This window comes from Amyelois transitella, chromosome 14, assembly GCF_032362555.1.
Source record: "Amyelois transitella isolate CPQ chromosome 14, ilAmyTran1.1, whole genome shotgun sequence".
Classification (NCBI taxonomy): Eukaryota; Metazoa; Arthropoda; class Insecta; order Lepidoptera; family Pyralidae; genus Amyelois; species Amyelois transitella.
Window position 1 is genome coordinate 3,581,785 of NC_083517.1, and position 17,915 is coordinate 3,599,699.

Genomic DNA, 17,915 nt, shown 5'->3' on the forward strand with positions numbered 1-17,915 from the left:
AAATTTTTGCAATTTCTTAAAGTTACTTTGTAAATATTAAGTAAATTTTTGATAGATTATTTATGATTTTTATTATTTCTAATGTAGATTTTTCTTTTCTTTGTTTATTTAAATACGGAATAAATTATTGATTTGTGATGATTATATGATAAATTATTTCTAAAAACGAGATTAAGAAATATACGTCAATTCGACTTTATTCTCCGGATTGTCAATAACAATTTTTATCTTGTTTTAAAATACAGTGAAGCACGTTGTTATAATTCCAATCATTGATCAATTATTTCAATAACATTTTACGTTAAGTAAAACACTTATTTTTCCTTTTACCCGAGGCTTCGTGGATTGCAGGAAATCCGCTTTTAGTCTGTTACCAACTGCCTACGTCAGTACTTATGTGCCCTTTCGCTTTCGTATTATTAAATGTTTATTTTTTTCTTAGCTTTTAAGACGGAAGACATTCGCAATTTAAAAATCATGAATTCTTAAGCTTTTTATCTTTAGTCTTCGTGTGTTTTCACAAATTCGTTATTGACTAAATATAAGAATTTAACACAGTAAGCTACATATATTTTTATTCTAAATTTAGAGAATCTATACAATTATCTTATTTTGCCCACAACAAAATCTCTGATACGACACGATTTTGCTACCAGGACATCATAAGTATCAAAGTGTTGTCAGTGCACAGCAGTGTTCTGAATTAGATAAGACGGCGGCATTAGCTATTCCGACAGCTCACTTTAGTATGCACGACTTAGTATTGGATTCTGAGCTGTCTTGTTGCATCTAGTATAATTTCACTGGACAGATGTAACTGACTTCTGGTAGATAAAGATGGAGGCGTCAAAGAGAATTAAATAGTTCGTGGAGTTCCATTTTATGCAAATGATTTTGTAGTAAACTACATTGGGTTAAGCGAATTGATACGCACTGCACAATGGACAAATATAAAATTTATATTTGTCCATTGTGCAGTGCGTATCAATTCAAGTTAATGATTTTTTATTGTAGTAACAGCAAAGTTATTGCAGAACCAAAATAAAATATTTGACACAAAATAGTTTAAAACACAGTTTAAATAAATGTTTTTTTTTTGAGAAGGTCTATTTCATGAAAAGTTCATGAAAAATAATATGAAATCTAAAACAAGCTTCAAATTCCTTACATTTATCAATATGAGCCTTTGCTTGTTACATTCGTTTTTTAAAATCTAGTGTAAGTCAGTAATTAAATTTAACAAAACATGTAATATATCAAATGAGCCGCAAACACGCAACAAAAAACAAAACGCCGCCATTTTTCTTCAACTAGAGGTTGATTAATTTCCTTACACACCCGAGAAACAATTATTTAGCAGTAAAGTTATTGCCTGCCAGTCAAAAAGGCTAGTTGCTAGCGCCAATGAAAGACGAATGCGAAACGCCCGAGTTGATTTACTGTGCTTCGGTTTAGGCTCGGTGCATACTATGGTTCTTCGAACTGCAAATCAGTAGTTTTTCAAATTTAAAGAAATTAAGATGCAAACTGTATTATTCACAATAAAATCGGTTAAAGTCGTTGCATACTACGGTTCCGCGAACAGCATATCATTTAGTTTTTGTTATTTATCACTTTCTTACTCAGATTATAATACTTATATGGATAATAGATAGTTCTTCTAATTGAGTAGCGGGTAGTATACCTATTTATATTCTTTGGTAGCGTCAAGATTAATAAACTCTCCAAAAATTTGAATTTTTATTTACAGTTTAAAGAGCAGAACATAAAGATCGTAAAATTAATATTCCTAAGAGCCAGTGTACGAGCAACCCAAATCAAAGTCAGGGTGTATCCGCCCGGCGCCGCTACAGCGTGATATATTTGTCTGACGCGAACCTGAGAGACTTTATATCTTGTCGCGTGCTAAACAAACCTCGCTATGTATCCTGATGTCAACGGCATCTAGCCCACAACTAGAATGTAATGAATAATCATCCTATATGTTGACTATTTGGTTTCCAGCATGCTTGAAACAACGGGAGGCTTCATTCGTCTTATTGCCCACTAGTATGCCCGATGCTAACTCCCGTAAAACGAATCCCGTTAATTTGCGTTTCCGCGAGAATTTTAGAAAATTCTCTCTTAGAGCACCCCTAGTTTACATAAGAAACCTTCATGCCAAATTTCAAATCTCTAGACCCAGTGGTTTGAGCTGTTCGTTGACATTACAGTCAGTCAATCAGTTAGGATTCTCTTTTAGGTTTACACCATGCGAAAAAGCAACTCCAATTCCAAGTGGCCGACGCCGTATATAATTTTTACTATTGGAATCATCTTTGATCATGATCACATCAAATGTTTCTTGCATTTTCAGCTCTTATTCCAAAAATACCTAGGTTAGTAGTAATAGCAAGTACGTACTACGTAAGTTCTGCAAGTTCAGTAATCCGAGTGATCCTTATTGATTGAATTTGTGGATATTATGAGTAAACTTTCTCTAATCTGACCAATGACCGCTTCCTCTATTTAACATTTTTGGTTATGGCGTGAAAGGCCAGTCCGGGGTTAAAACGTGCAAATATATCGTATCGTATCACACTGCCATAAAAAGAAACGAGCGTGCTAGAACAGGAATGGTTCTAAGAGTAATCATTTGTCATTGTTATTTACGAGAGCGCGTCGAGGTAGCTAACCGGCCGCGGGCGTACTGAACAGCGGGAGATATAACACAAAAATGGTAACTTCACGATGTCATCTGACCCCGGTATCCCAACATAAACTTTGTACCGTTTCGGTCAGAGCTCCCCATTAGGTATGAGCACCGGTTTTGCCAACACCATGCTTGATTGAAACTTTAAACAAAATATTGAAAATTTCTACTTTGATAACTTGTTCATCAATTTAAGGTTGTGGTCCTGTTAGAGATAAGCTTTAGTCGCATGTTTCCCGAACGGTGTAATGAATTCGCGGTCTGTGACTGGTATCTAAGTAAAAATTGTAGATTTGGAGCTGTGATTTAAACACTGTGATAATATCGAATGATATCGAAAACAACTGTAAACCTACAATAAAAAACACATGTAGGTATAATCTGGAAGACGCACTCCATGCTGTTTGAAATTTTAGAAACGACTCGATTTCGGAACACTAACGGATTTTTTCAATTAAGTAATTCATCATTTCTATCTATAAATTTTATCGTGTTGAAAACACATCAGTGGGTTTCACTAACATGAAGTATGTTAACATGACGTAGCGGACCCATTCCGTTTACCTTATTATAAATTCTAATACTTTGAGGTAACAGCTCAAGACAATAGATTTTACTGATACTGGGTCAATTCTAGCTTCGAGCGCTTTGTTCAACCGTAAAATTTTATTGCTAATTTCATAGTTTATGCATTTAAAATTAAAGACTGAGAAAACTGATACGTAAGCGGTCTGGCCGAAAAAGTAGTTGGAAGTAGTTTCTTGCGATAGGATTTAAGGCTAATCCCATATTGGGTATTGAGAGATAAAAAAGGCTGTACACAATTGGAGCTTAGCGTGTCATGAGTTTCTTTTAGAAGTATCGCTCCCTTCACATGGGGATAAAGTGATATAAAGATATTCATATATCGCTTCTCGTTTTATAAGATCAAGACATGGTTATTTAATTATCTTTCTGGTGTCGATAGCTGTGAATGGAAAAATCCTAGCAAAAGTCAGGTCAAGTGTACCCAAATACTGATGAGTTTGCATGAAAAGAGTGCTGAATATATGAAGTATGCAGGGATAGTGGCAAGTGGAAAGATAAGTCTGCATATCCCTACAGGAAAGGAGATTTTATTTATATTAAAAGCAAGTTGCCTAAACAGCAACCTTGAAAACAATGTCTAAAAAACCTCACTGTTACGATTACCTAGTAAGATTTCTCACCAACTATGTTTTTTGTGCAATAAAGATTTATTAACTCTTTTATTTTTTTAATTTAATTTCACTAACGTTAGGGGTTTCAAGTCGTTGACCGGTGGTCGGAAATCTCAAACCGGGTTACTATAATCGATATTTCTTAATCACCTTTGGGGTGAAAAAGAACCACGATTTTTCCTCGGCTTTCCAATTGCTGCCGTAAAATTAAATATTCAAAAGTGCTTTTTTTCGCGAAACAAGGAGCTTTAAAAGAATCTGATTTCACTTCATTAATTTTTTTTATATGAACACATACTGAGTAACTGAACTGGAAATACATAACTGAAAGAATAGAGCCTAAGAAGCTGAAATTTGGTATTTACTCGTATGAAAGTCTAAGAATTTAAAGATTACCACTCTTAGTAGGTAACCCTTAATTCTTACGAGGACAACAGAAGTAAACAAGAACTTCGGGACCATGTGGTTATCAATAAATCAAATGAACTTATAATATTACAACTTTTTATTGCAAAGCTTTTCACGATTACCGCACACAACTACCTACATACTTGCACGAAAGTTTCTGTCTGAAGTAAAATACAGTTTACCAACCTAACAATCTAAATTGCCCCATACTTCATTCCACTAAACACAAGTTGGACTCTAATTGTTTGCTATGTTCAGATTTCGTTTAATAGCCTATATTTAATGAAGATCGCAGATAACAAGGAGACAGCCCGATAGATCTGAACTTATTTAGGGCTTATTAATGTCTTGTATTTAACATCGTGACCTCTGTATCATAAGCAGTAAGTTTACACTGGGCTAGTAGTTGGGATTAACTATTGCTTTTATTTGATGATTCTGAAATCATAGCTAAGAATGATAAAGGATAGAAGTTTAGTGAATAACGTTATGACAATTATTATTCTTACGTAGTTTAAAGAGCTCCATCAATTTCACTAATGTTCCATTATCAGACCCGGTGACAAAAAGATTTTATTTTCTGTCAAACAAAACGAAAACCATTGAAAACAGTTAGTTAGGGTTGGTGGAGATATCACAATTAAAAAACAAATAATAGATACAAAATAGTCAAATGGGGAAGCCTCATTTTGAAGCCCATTTTACGTGTCTGAAACATTTTTTATACAAGCATAATTTATGTCATTAAAGTTCCGTTTAATAACAACATTTTATTATTATTACAAACAAGCGTTATCTTTGAAAAATCACTCGCTTTAGTCACCACATTAAAGAGTTAACTCGCCCAATATCAACCTCGTATTATCGGGGCTCGGTTAATCCGGACAAAAAGGTAACTCCAGTGAGAATCACGCTAAATGACCTCTCTGACCTTATTATAGGTGGCTTTGTAGTTAACTTCTATGGCCGCTAAATATCCTTCATTATAGATGATTATTTCCGATGAAAGACAATTTTGCCCAGATAGAAAAGCCATTTTCTTTAAGCTGCCCGTTATTTTGTTAAAATACTTTAATAGGTTACATACTCGTATGTATAATTACGCTGATAGAGGTCTCACTAAGGAATAAACCCGCCTTTGTATTGTACTCTTTTTTAATGTGGTCTACTGTTGAGTGCCGTGTGGTTCCCGGCACTATTACAAAAAAGAATAGGACCACTCCATCTCTTTCCCATGGATGTCGTAAAAGGCGACTAAGGGATAGGCTTATAAACTTAGGATTCCTCTTTTAGGCGATGGGCTAGCAACCTGTCACTATTTGAATCTCGGTTCTATCATTAAGCCAAATAGCTGAACGTGGTCATTCAGTCTTTTCAAGACTGTTGGCTCTGTCTACCCCGCAAGGGATATAGACGTGATCATATGTATGTATGTATGTATGCTACTGTTGATAAATAAAGCATTTACGTACGTCTATATTCATCCGTGACGGGGTAGACAGAAAACGGGCCTAAGGACTTGAAAATATTGAAATGCCACGTTCAGCTTTTTGGCTCAATAATAGAGAGATTCCAATAGTGACAGGTTGCCTAAAAGAAGACCCCCATGTTTATTCGCATTTCCATTAATTGACTTTACAATCTGGCGCACACTATGTTCTTTCTTAACTATCATATCAGCATGGAAGCTAAGCTTTTATAAGTTCAATGCATAATAGTTCATTTATATTTTAAATGGAACAAGAAGCAACGTAATTATCGTTTTAATAAGGTACGTATTTCCTTTAACGAGTTTCAGGGTGAATACCGATTTAATCTTCATTATCCAAAGCTTGGTGGGTTCTTACGATGTATAATTCTAACCTGGGTTGTATCCAAATAAGACTTTTTGAATTAGAAGGCTGTAGATAAGTGGTCTTGAACATTGACCCTTTTTGAATAAGACGTCGCAGTCGTTTAATTATGAGACTGTCTTTAAATATATTGGGTATTTTAAGTTGTTTATATTAAATCTTGAGTGGAATTTAAAACTGTATTTTTAAATCTATGGGAGAACGAAAACGTTAGAACGTGAAAACTGAAGTAAAAGATTATGTCACTTTATTTAATACGAGTACAATAACACTGATAAATATTATTACCTAAACAATACTATTTAAAATTCAATAAATATATATAATTAAACTATACTAATGATAAAACTACCTAATTAAATAATAGTTCAGTTCCTCAAATGCATATTGTTAACCTATCAAATACAAGTATATTGAATTCGGAATAAAAATTTTATTGACTAATTATCTGAGTAGATTATTAACCGCTATTTATAATATATAGGTTAAATTTATACAAAAAAAAAAAAAAACCAATTTAACCCAAAAAGACGATTTAAATATGTAACATTATTATAATATTTAAATTCAATACTAATAAATGTTTATGCAGATTTATAAATAATGACTGGTATACCTCTTTTTATTAACCGACTTAAATAATACATGCATACCTAGACAATCGGCCAGGTAGACAGGTGATTTTTGATAATTTTGGGACGTGACAAGGGTTAAGGTCAGTCTTGGTCCAGGTATAAACCACGTGACCTAGGTATATAACACTAAGACTTTTCCAGATCTCCACACATAAGGAGGTAATATTTCGGGGTCGATTTGTTTCAATTACTTAAAAAACTTTTGTATATACATATATTTAATGGATACCTATAAAAATAACGAAACATAAGACACAACTCGCAAATATCTATTAAAAGTACCTACTAGCCTGCGCTGGGAATTTAATATACCCAGCGAATGATCCTATTATAGATTTGAACTGATTATTCCGCTGGTATAATTTGTCACGACTACTGACAATGCCTATGACCGATGTTGGTCGCGTAACACCTCTGCCATCTTACTGTCGTTGATAAATTTGCACCGTCTCACTTTCTACGAAGCGGCGACTATCAACTTTTAGAGAAGAATGAAATGTAAATCACTTTGAACCTGGTGATTTAAAATAGTAATGTTTTTATAACAAATGTGCTTAAAATGTATTTTATTAATTATTGTTTTTAATGTCTTTTTTATATTTTTAATTATTATCTTTCTTAATTGTCTTCTTTATGATGGATATTTTGCATAGGACTTTGTCACTATATGAATCTCAATGTCGAACAGCTGAACGTGTAAGCAGTATTTTCATAATTGTGAGCAAATGGAGGTATATATACTTTATAAATTCTTAAAAACAATCAATTAAAGATTACAAGAAAAACTAAGTTAGACTTAAAATAAAGTACACGTAAAATTACACGAGATATTTTCGTGTCCTCGCCCTAATTATTTTTCGCAACATTCCTAACCTTTTATCGTAATAAAATGTGAAACACTTGGGATTAAAGCGTTCCAAGCGGGTTTTCTTTCTGTGAGTGACGTCGATCGGCCTAAATTCTCTAACCAGTTGCTTAAGAGCCTTCAAAGAGCCTATAAATAAAAACTTAATCCTGCTTTGAGAGATCACGGTATATTGGTTTTGCCTTTATAAGTAGAATTGCCCAATGGAACACGTCCATCCTACTTGTTACACAATATGAGCATTTTTGCTTAACACTACCCACGCTCCGGTCGGTAAAACAATGAGATCTTTATATTGGAAATGTATTATGTTTACATTTATCGATTGAAGTAATGAATGCCAGTCTTTACAGTTCATTTTGCGATAGTATCTTTTTCATTTGTTTGCAATGAAGATGTTGTCATTTGAATAGACACAATTTAAGCGATCAACAAACAGTTTAAAATTATATTTAGAATCGATTGAAAATGTTTACGATGACAGATAGGTTAGAAACAAATTGCTTTTGATGCCTTAAAATGCTTATTGAATAACGGCTTGCAATCAATGAAGAGATTCATTTGCCTACAAAAAGAGATATACATCTAAGTTTATTCAATGTTGTGTTCTTGTAATTGTACTCAGTTGTTTTTCTAGCTTCTAGAAAAAAAAAACTGATGAATGCTTGAAGATTTTGACGAATGGCTGCGTAAAACCAAACGACTTTGAAAATCACTTCCTCAACATAACGTTTCATTGATTGCATTGTCAGAATTTACTTGTCACTCTGGAAACAAAAAAAAAGATATCAATATGCTTAACTGGTTGTGAAAATTAGTGCTAATAAATGACAAACCTTAATTAATAAAATTATTTTTGTATTATAGTTATTTTGCAACCACAGACACGTTAAAAATTCATTTTGAGAAATAACCAAGAAACCGTTTCACATATAGATAAATATCATGTATTCACTGAAAAAAAAAAATACATAGAACGTCACACCAAGTTTCGGCGGTAGAAAGTAAACCGAACAGTTACCTATTACCGTACTACGGTTTATCATTGGTCGTGTTCAATTACCTTCCCTAACAAGCCGGCTGATTGTGCCTCAGAAGATCCAGCAATTGATTGACACCGTTAGATCACGTACGTGTGACAAAAAACGCCAAAATGTGTCAAAGTCATTCGGGTAGCAGCAACTAACTTTATTTGAACAACACTTTTTACTGTAAAAATTGGATTTGAAAAAAAAAATTAACGGTCGTGTAATTTGGTGATTTATTTATTCGATGAAGTTATCAGAATTTATATATTCCGTGGGATTTTGGGATAGAAAGTAGCCTATAAGTTATTCCAAATTATATTGTCACCGTATACTTAATTTCATCAATATCCGTCCACTAGATTTCGCGTGAAAGAGTAACAAAAATACCTCCTCAAAACCTTATAACCTTCCGCATTTATAACATTAGGTAGCATGTAAAATGTTCAATAATATAATTAGCTTTGAAATAATTGGTCTTTTGAAACGTAATATAATTAAGGAACTTAGCACACAAGAGAACACACAATATAACTTAAGTTGCACATAGTGTGTAATTAGAAAGCGCGCAAAGGAAAGAGTAGAGGAAAAGAGGAAACATTTAATTAACCCATTGGCCCATGTTCTGTAATACTAATTACAAACTAAAATGACATAAAATTCAAATACAATGAGAGCTACGCAGTCGATTCATTAAATTTGTAAACAATTTTTATTGACAGGGAGTCGATTAACGAAATTTTAATAGCAAGTGTGGGAAACGTTACTATAGGAACAGATTAAAGTGACATTTTTCACCGCGGACAGTTATGGCGGCCAGATTGGTTACATAACACTTTAATGTCTCCCAAGCGCTCTTAAGAGGCAATAAATCACGAAATAAAAACAAAACGCTTGTCTTTCCGTGCTTAATATAAATTTAATAGTTTCGGCGTTTTGTATTTTATTTCGATCGTGAACGTGGATAAGAGGCAAAACTATTCTTTATCATCAGATTCAATTCATTATGTTGTGCGAGGGCCACTTACATTATTTTTGTACCTTTCTAATGAACTGATCATGCTTCCTGCTTAAAGTCGTTTTTTTAGAAAATTCGGTGTAATTTTAGAGATTTTCAATTCTACAAAATAAATGTACATGATATTGATAAAAATGGTAGAATTCCTTGAAAAGTACAGCGGAAAAAGTAGAAGGGAGGTTTATATAAAATATTTAAAAATTGAAGGACGATGAATATTTTTTAGTTAATGTCAATAAGTCAGATAATATTTAAATCATTAAGGTGTGTAAAGATCTCTTACTTAATTTAATAAATGTATCAATATTTTAAACCTACTAAGTTATTCCTCCCACGTTTCCCAGAAAATTATAACAGTACAAGAATCCAAGATAAGATTATTATGATTTATTACTATGTTCTTACTCGTGACAATGTTAGGAGGAGTTTAATATTGAGTATGTCAAGATTATCGAAAAGAAATTACCATATTATGATGTATTTCATAACTTTGAACATTCCATTTTTGTATGTATGAGTGTATGTCATGTTTATAGTATTTTGAAAGTAGCCATTCAGATGACATAAAAAGCTTACATATATTACGTCGGAGCTTCGTATCCTTTTTATTAGAAATAAAAATGACTTTACTAAATAATACCAAAGGTCTGTCTTGACCTTGATTATTGTGAGTTTTGAGTTAATTAGTTGCAAACCAAACAGAATATTTCCTCTGGCTCATAAGGATAACTTTGGATACCATTATTTTGTAAATTTGGAAAAAAATAACAATAAACATAAACAAAAAGAATGATACTGCGTACTCACAAGTACCAGAGACCCATAACGATGAAGGATATGCACGAATCCAGAAGGATATATAATGAGCGCATCGTTACCTGGAGTTCATGTGTATTATTATGCCGAAGAAGGAATGCGCTGAACCGAGGTCAGCGACAGAAGACGCCGGTAGCAATACAGTCATAGAATTCGGAATAATATGAGACTACAGAAGGCTAATAAACTTGGGATTCTTCTTATCCATAATGTACAATTACAATAAAATTTTACAATAACATTTTGTTGAATTTATGAAATGGGTTTGGAACTTGTCACTATTTGAATCTCAATTCCGACATTAACTAGGCCCAGCTGAATTAGGCCTTTCAGTCTTTTCGAGACCATTGGTTATGTCCACGCTATCAGAAAAAGAAATGGTATAATAAATGTACGGAATTGGTAGATATTATTGAATATGACATGGCAACATGATGGTTATGACACGTTTTCATGCACGTCAATTCTGAGATATATTTGACAGCAGTGCCAGACTGCTAAACAATATTCGAAATAGCATTTCTATTGATTTATATTATTCTGATTTCTATGGATCCTGTATATACTTGAAGCAACACGTTGTACTTACGATGACCCTAGGCTACCTAGGGCAGTGGTCTTTGCTCTACTGAATGCTCTTAACAGAAGTTACTAATTTGACTCCTATTTCATAGCTTAAAAGGTAAAATGTTACAACGTACTTCCCCGGTAACATGGCGCGTGCGTCGCCCTTTTTTATCGCGCGAAAAAGTACCACATTTTTGCTTTTTATTATTTCGTGAAACGGGACAGAGATAGTTAGAGCCATGCTACAGGGTCTGCTAGAGTTATATCTATAAAAAGTAGTATGTACACAGAGCAAAAATACTTATGTAGAATAGAATAGAATATATTTATTTTCAAAATTATATAAGGATACAAGGTATCACTTATTGTCACATCACTTAAATCTAATTATAACTACTACCACTTTCAAAGCGCATGTGTAGAAGAAGCGGCATGTATGTTTCTTACAATGTGTGTGCATGGAATATCGGGAAAATTATTCTTTTGAGTACGCATATTTCCAATACAAACAGGTATGTTTATATATATTAGATGCACAATCTCTTTCAAATCTAGCGTGCCCATGCCGCTAATGCTATCTCATCATGTAGGTACGCAAGCAAACCTGCTAGCAAAGGCTAGTCGATAAATTTCATTGCATAACGAATCGTTTTATTTCCAAATTACTCTTTTGTATAAAACGACAATGCTTTACCAATTTCCTCGCGATGCGACGTTCAGATTAGGTCGGTTATCTATAACAATCTCTGACCCCGGCTCCGATAATATTCGTGTCGAAGACCCATCTTGTTTGGTCCGCGGGAGATTATTGTTGCTTTTGTTATCATCAGCATCTTAGTAAGAGCATCTTTTAAGGTCCCGCTTTCAAAAACGGTTAATTGGTAGGGTTTTGGTTTGTCACGGAGGTGAATAGAAAATGCTTTCTGGTCGTGGTTGGATACGTAAATGAAACGGAATGCTTTCGTTCAAATACACAAACACAAATATCACGTCTGCTTTCTTACGGGGTAGACAGAGGTAATAGTTATAAGACTTGTGGTGTTAGTTAGATAGCTACCGGTGATAAGTTGTTTTATTTCCTTTAAAAATAACTTGTACTACTCATTATTGTTCAAAATTCGCGAACCGAACTCATTGCTATAAATCAGTAGATATATATTTAAAGAATTTCATGCGTATAAAAAAAATATAGTTAATAAAGAAATAGTGTTAAAGTTAAAAAAAACTTTTGGTTTACATAAAATGAAAAATTTTGAAACAAACCTTTATTGAAAGTATACGGAACCATTGCAGAGTCTGACAAACTTACACTATCATACTTTTTTCACTATCAAATATCACTGGACGATGACACGGTTATTTTCATACCTAAAAGCCAATCACATTTTGTACTGTCTAACAACTTGAGTTTTTTCATTTCATGGAAATTAAATTGTATAAAACCAATTACATTTTATTGTCAAACGGAGTATACCGTTACTATTAACTACTTCAAAAAAGAAGGTTCCATCAGAGGATGGTTATTTTTTTTCGGATAATAATTATGTTAGTTGCCGTGGATTGCTTCTCTGATATTATAATATTATAGGTCTAATTATCTTAGAAGTTAATTTCAATTATGATTAATATTGTTATCATATAACATTTTTGAGAGATACTGACATTATGTATTAATTTACTTTCCGTGTCATACTATAAGTAAGTGTACTTGTCTTATCTTAAACAATGCCAATGGTCAAAAGAGTAGATTTTTCATTAGATATTGCAAATTGCAATTTGTTTGCCCTTTATAAACAATTCGATGAAGTATACCATATAGAGTAAACTCAATTGCCTAAAGCCTTATCAATGACGCCATATTCTGAGAGGTAAGTTCGAGTTCAAATCTCGAAGTTCGAGACTCAATCAAACTAGTCGAGCTAGTAAACGCGAATTTTGATGTTATTTAATCAGCTCCACCTAGTGGTATAACGATGACACTAATGCTTATACAAATTCGCATTTACAAACTTTTCAACTAAAGTAAAACTTGCACCAACCATGAACATTGTACAAAACCTTCCAATCACAACGCACCATTGTTTAAAAAACGCATCCTGATTGGTCACTGAATTTCATTACATTTTTGTATACCATCTAGGGGTTTTACTTCAAAGGGACAATGGTTTGTCGAAGTGCCGAGTTAGGACCGTGTGGTTGCAATAAATACTTATTTGATATCGTGAGCTTGTCATCGTAAGGTACAATCAGCGAAGTTGCCCGCGTCGGTCAGCGTCGCTCGGGGCATTGTTCCCAGTTCCCACTAGAATCTATATTTGCTCTCAGCTTGAACTAAAAATAAAGTATGCGTAGAAAATTCACTAAGTATAGAAAATTTGACGGATTTGCGGAAGCCTTGGCGTTAATCCTGCGTTTTCTTCTATATTGCGGTTACTTATTACGACGATCCAGGAGGAGTAAAGTAATGTTTTAGATGAAGCGATTCTAGTCTGACTTCGGCAATCTAGAACCTTATTCGACCTTACTCAAATTGAACAAAATACAAGTTTTCTCTATGTGCATGTTTCTCCTTGATGTTTTCTCACTGTAAGGGCATCTACTAAGCAATAAAATTTACGATGTAATATGATCAAAATAATAACAATGATGGTTGTTAATTGTAAAATACAAAGGACTAGGTGCAGTTAGTGGAGGAAAGCACATACAATAAAAAAGAAATAAAAATTTGCAAAAAATTCACGTCAGTTATCCTTCTCTATTGTTTTTATTTTGTGTTCTCAGCTCGATCGAATCAACTATCTTATACCTTATTGTGATAAATGCAGCCCATACGGTTGTAAATTGTATTTATTGAATTAGCAATTGATATATGATTATGTGGCGGTAATGAGCGCCCGTGATCAAAACATTAAGTTGCCCCATTAAAAAGCGTGACGCGCATGGAGCATAGGTTCAAATCCTACTTGAGTCATGATTCATTTTTGAGTGATGTACATTAGTTTTTGTTCTAACCGGCGCTCTAACGATGAGCACCTGCACATTCAGACAACTGGGTATGTAACCATGATGATAAGTTTTGTTTCCTTGATAAGGTTGTGGAGGTCAGACGGGAGTCGCTCCGTATATAAAGAAGATCCAACAGGATATGATTTGGATTTCCGTCGCGTGATGGAGGAGGTACCTTCATGACGTATTTTAAAATTATAATTTATGGCTTATTTGAGTGTCGAAAGAGTAGATAGTGTGGGCGGGACTTGTTACGGCATCGTGCATGGATACATGATGGCTCAGAATAAAAAGAATTTAGAAGGATAACCTTTTACCATAACCATAAATAGAAATCGTTGGATAGAATACTTTGAAGAATTAAGATGGGAGTGTATTTACCTACTGTCTATCTCTCTTACCAGCTCTAATATACATAGTTTAAGAGAACCCTAAGGCTTCATTTCAATGAGGGCAAGATAGGCAGATTCGTCCAAAGTATTATACTCAGAGCTTTCTTGACCGTTTTTTCATGGACAAATTTTCAGGGTTAACAGATTACATTTATTTCTTTAAATTTCCCACGAGAGACAATTCCGGACCAAAAGTTAGTATACGATATTCTATAAAAAGCGATCCAATACGGGTTAGGTTCCTTTGCAAAGGTTATGGAGGACAGACGGGAGTCGCTTCGGGTAAAAACCTGAATCATCCAATCCTGGATCTATGTTTAAAGACATACTCCGGGCTCATCTGCAGAGTGGTGAGGATGCAACCGGGATCAAAGCTAGGACGAAGAAGATTATATAAAAAAGCAATAGAGATATTCTTTCAATCAATTCATTTTTAGACTGTACTTATAATTTTTCGCTCTTCAAAAGGAAAGATCATGAATGGTAAGAACTGTTAATGATAGTAATTACAACAGTAGTTAGCAACATATGGCAAAGATCCATGTAAGTTTAATATGAATAATGGAATGCTTGGTATACAAAATGTCTTTCGCACGTCAGAGTTTTTTTAATATGTAAGTACTTGAGAATCTAGGGATATTCACGGCAAAGGATAGCGTGAATTCATCATCTTCTCACCTGACAGATGCATAATAATATTTATACAAAAATCATAATTTATAACGATGTTATCACTACGATGTTAAGGATGTTATCTTCTGTTTGGTTTCCTTCCACCCAAAGGTTGACTGGAAGAGAGCATTAGCGATATAGTCCGCCTTTGTACCATCTCTATCTGTTTTGTGCTGTTTTGTATGTTTTACTCTTATGGTGCAATAAAGAGTTTTATCTATCTATCTTATATTTCCAAGTACAATTTTTAATTCTATCATTATACCATCTAGCTTTTGCTTTGAGTCTTTTCATGACTGTTCGCCCTATCTATCCTGTAAGGGTAATAGACTTAATTCACGTACTGTATAATGAGTAAACTCTGTATGCTTTTTATTTCGGAATGAGTATGTGTACTTGTTGCAATCGAGCGTTCATTGTTCGTGTTTGTATCGATGTTGTCATACCAGTGTATCACTACTATAGTATCATTAGATATCAATGTTATATTACCATTAGTAAAATGCAATGTTGACAAAACGAGGTGAACCTTGGCATTCATTCCAAGGAGAACCGGGAGAAGAACGAGTGATTTTAAACTTTCTTGTCATATTATATGTCGAAAAAGGCGACTAAGGTATAGGCTTATAAACTTGGGATTCTTCTTTAAGGTAACGGTTTAGCAACCTGTCACTTTATATGAATCTCAATTCTATCAGTAAGCCAAAAAGCTGAACGTGGCCTATCAGTATTTTCAAGACTGTTGGCTCTGTCTACCCCGCAAAGGATATAGACGTGATTATATGTATATTATCCTACTACTATTATAAAGGCGAAAGTTTGTATGGATGTATGGATGTTTGTTACTCTTTCACGCAAAACCACTGAACCGATTACCATGAAATGGTATGTAGGTAGCTGAAGACCCAGAATAACACATAGGCTACTTTTTATCCCAGAGTTCCCGCGGGATTGATAGGGTTTCCATGCGGACGAAGTCGCGGGCGGCCTCTAGTATGTATATATGTGTAAATGTTTGTAGTATTTATAATAAAGATGAATGTTAACAGAGCCAATAGTCTTAAAACAACTCAAAGGCCACGTTCAGCTAGATGTCTTAATTATGATAGAGTTTCAGATAGTATTAATGATAGGAATAAATAATGATAGGTTGGTTTATAGTTGTTAAAAGAAGAATCCCAAGTTTATTAGCCTTTAATTGACTTTTACAATGTGCACTGAAGGATTAGCAAGTTTTCTTTTTGATTCATAGCAGAGCAACGTGGAAGCTTATGGATGACTGGAAGAGATTGCATAAGCGATAAGTACGCTTTTTGTACCATCTCTATCTGTATTGTGCTATTTCGTATGTTTTACTCTTATGGTGCAGTAAAGATTTATCTATCTATCTATCGTATGTGGTACTTTCACATTTATAACTTCATTAACGCTTACCGTATTATAATTTTCGTTTAATCTGACCTCACTCACCAAAATACGCAGCTGAGCGGTCAAAGTAATTAAAGTACTAATTAAAATGCCACAAACGGCACGTTTAATGAATATCCCTTTGGCACTTGTGCAATGTGAAATCATGGTAAATTCGCTTACAAACTATCAGAAATTCAATTTCAATGGTGTCTATTCCTTTTTAAGTCTATGGGCAGGTCCAATTCAAATACCACCGTGTATCTGTGACCATATTGGGAATCAACCTGTGCTTAGCATTTGGATATGCCAGACTCCACCAAGATCCTAATAGGATTGATCTATTTGATAACAGTAATATTATTTCGTGCACGTATTCGGAGTGTTGTATTGTGCATAAATTCTGACTAACGGTGTCTCATTAAAATGAAAAGAAGGATTATCTTTTTTTATATAAACACTAACGATTCGCCCCAGCTTCGATCAATGTAAATCTTTCACAGAAAAACGTCTTTCCAACATTTCAAATAGGATCCAAATCCATCCAAAATTTTTTCGAGGTTATGGCTTACATATAGACAGAGGACAAAAAAAGAGGGACTTAGGCAGAGACTACATCTCACCACGATCCCTGAATACAACTGTCGCTTCATCCAAATTTATCACCCTCTTTCTCTTCCGTCGGTTCAGGATATTATGTACTTTTGAGCTTTCTTAACACGAAGACTTGCCCGATTTCTGAAGAACAACGTCATCGTTTCCATAAAAAGAAGCCAAGATGCGCATTAATATTGTAAAACTGATTGATGATGTTATACCTTCGCGGGGCATGCTTTAGGCTCCAAGATAGACCGGCCGTAAAAGGAGGTACTCGAACAAGTGAACAGATTTCCTGATGCAGTCTGCTGGCCGCTCCAAATAGGTTTGATTTGTGTGGCAATTATAATCTAGTCTCGTGAGAATAGAGTTGCAATTTTATTACTAGCTGTTGTGCGCTGCTTCTATTTTGTGTGAATTTGGTGGGAAAAAGTTACTTTCACGTTTTAAGAGTCAGATGAACGGCTGAACCAATTTTCAAAGTTAGATATTTTGATCTACTAATTAATTATTTGATGACAATAAGTCATATCTACCCTTACAGTCTACACAAAAAAAAAAACTATTTCAACTAAACAAACATTGGATTAACAATACCTACATCAAAACCGTTTGGTGTTCAAGCCAAAATAATAACACCGCTCTTTTCGGTTCGGGGTCAACGAGAGTACGTGTAAAATGTTTGTTGTATGCTAACCATTCGCAGAATGTCGGGGAATGCATAATGTGGCCAGTATAACAATTGCTCGGTGTAAGGTTTAAG